This window comes from Hipposideros armiger, unplaced genomic scaffold, assembly GCF_001890085.2.
Source record: "Hipposideros armiger isolate ML-2016 unplaced genomic scaffold, ASM189008v1 scaffold_594, whole genome shotgun sequence".
Lineage (NCBI taxonomy): Eukaryota > Metazoa > Chordata > Mammalia > Chiroptera > Hipposideridae > Hipposideros > Hipposideros armiger.
Genome location: NW_017731944.1, coordinates 29,746 through 31,561, shown reverse-complemented (window position 1 = coordinate 31,561; position 1,816 = coordinate 29,746). Strand labels below are relative to the sequence as shown.

The window sequence follows — 1,816 nt, the reverse complement described above, 5'->3', positions numbered from 1 at the left end:
GTGTCACTGGCCCTCATATGTGGGATCCGAACCGGGGCCCTCTGGCATCCCAAGCGAGTTCTTAACCATCGCGCCACTCGGCCGGCCCTCTTTGTGGCAATTTTCAATAAAATCTATGCGCCTGCCGACCAGAGACCAGAGACCCCTGGCCCATAGAAACTCTACATTTGACTCTTGTATTTCTTAACCCTTCGCCACCCCTCCTTGAGCCTCCCAGCCCTTGTCACTCAGGACATAATAAAGTATAACTTCTCAGCCAATTAATAAAATGCTATTTTAACTCTAATACATTTTTGATAACATAACAGAATGTGGCATTATTAGATAAAACTAAGAATTATTGTCTTGCCTTCAATGGTTCCTCAAAGTATCTTTGAAAACTTGCGCAATGAGAAACAGGCCTATTTGTCAGTGGTTTAAGAATCTAACTGACTACTTACTTGTTCTAAGTCAGTTACTTTGGTCTGGTTTTAAGCAAATCTCTTTCACTATTAAAATAAAAAGCACTGGCTTGTTACTTCAGTTTGTTGAAGTGTAGAAATTTCAACAGCAGGAAGTTGATTCCTCAGTTTACACTTTTTATTCAAGAGGTCTTAGATGGCTCATATATTAGCAGCAGGAGAGCAATTGTCATTTCCTGTCAGAAAACTTTCACAGGTCAGACGTCTGAACTGGTCACCATGTGTCTTGGGATATGTTCTCAGAAAGCTGAGCCTCATATTAGATTCCTACGTACAATGTCAGTGTGTTAAGTGGAGAGGAATCCAGGTCTTAGAGCCAGAATGTGGAGTCATGTGGTCTTGCCAGGGGCATCTTTGGTACTTTAGTTACAGCTTCCCCCTGACTGGCACTGCCACAGGAAATGCTGCTTTGTGGTTTGAACAGCGTGTTGGGCTTATGGCTCAACAAACTAAAATATCAGCAAAATGAAATTGTGTTGCGTCATACGCATTACTTAAGCACACAATATTGGGAGGGGAGAGGGGGGGCGGGAATCAGTGGGACAGCCTGCAGCCTCAGATCTGCCAGCCTTGAGTCCACTCAGAGGAGCAGAAATGAAGCAAGAGGTGACATAGTCTGACCTTGGCTGCAAAGGGCAACAGGATGCCAGCAGACTCAAGATTATGCTGTTTCCTTTCTTCTGTTGAAGTGGCAGGCCCATGACAAATTTATGCAAATATAACATGGAAAAATATTTCTTCAAGACAACTTCTTTGTGCCAAATGTTTCTTGGCTTTCTTTGGCCTAGACTGTGGGTAATATTGGCATACTTTAGAGTCCAGTTCTTCCAATTTTCCTGTAATCTAAGGCCAAGGAATGTTTCTTTCACAGAAAGATGAAATCTCCACAAGCAGGGCAGGATGAGAACACAGGGCAGCTTCCCTGATATTTCATTCCTTTCTCCCACTCCTTTTTTCTCAGAGCGGCTATGCGTTTACTAAAGGAATTGTAATTGTCATCTAAACCAAGGAGTAGAGGTGCCTGGCATTTGATGGGTAAAACCACTTTATTTTATTCAAGCCCCCCCCCCTTAAAATTCTCCTCTTGATGAACCAGATATGCACACTGACTCACTAGAATAAAACATAGTCATAGTGTCATTAAAAGAAAAATGCAGAAGGGCTGGCCGAGTGGCACAATGGTTAAGAACTGGCTTGGGACGCCAGAGGGCCCCGGTTCGGATCCCGCATATGAGGGCCTGTGACACTGCCCTCTACAGCTAAGATGTTGAACAACAGCTCAACCTGGAGCTGGGTTGCCGTGAGTCGCAGGCTGCAGCTGCAGCCCCTGCTGCAGTGGGTTGCCATGGGCTACC

The 1,816-nt window shown here is 44.7% G+C and overlaps 1 long non-coding RNA gene across 4 annotated transcripts in view; it reads left to right on the top strand.

Annotated features, from left to right (window-relative positions):
- LOC109371837 (uncharacterized) overlaps nucleotides 1-1,816 on the top strand; it is a 37,546-nt gene that overhangs the window by 14,401 nt on the left and 21,329 nt on the right. The gene's annotated exons all lie outside the window — the stretch shown is intronic.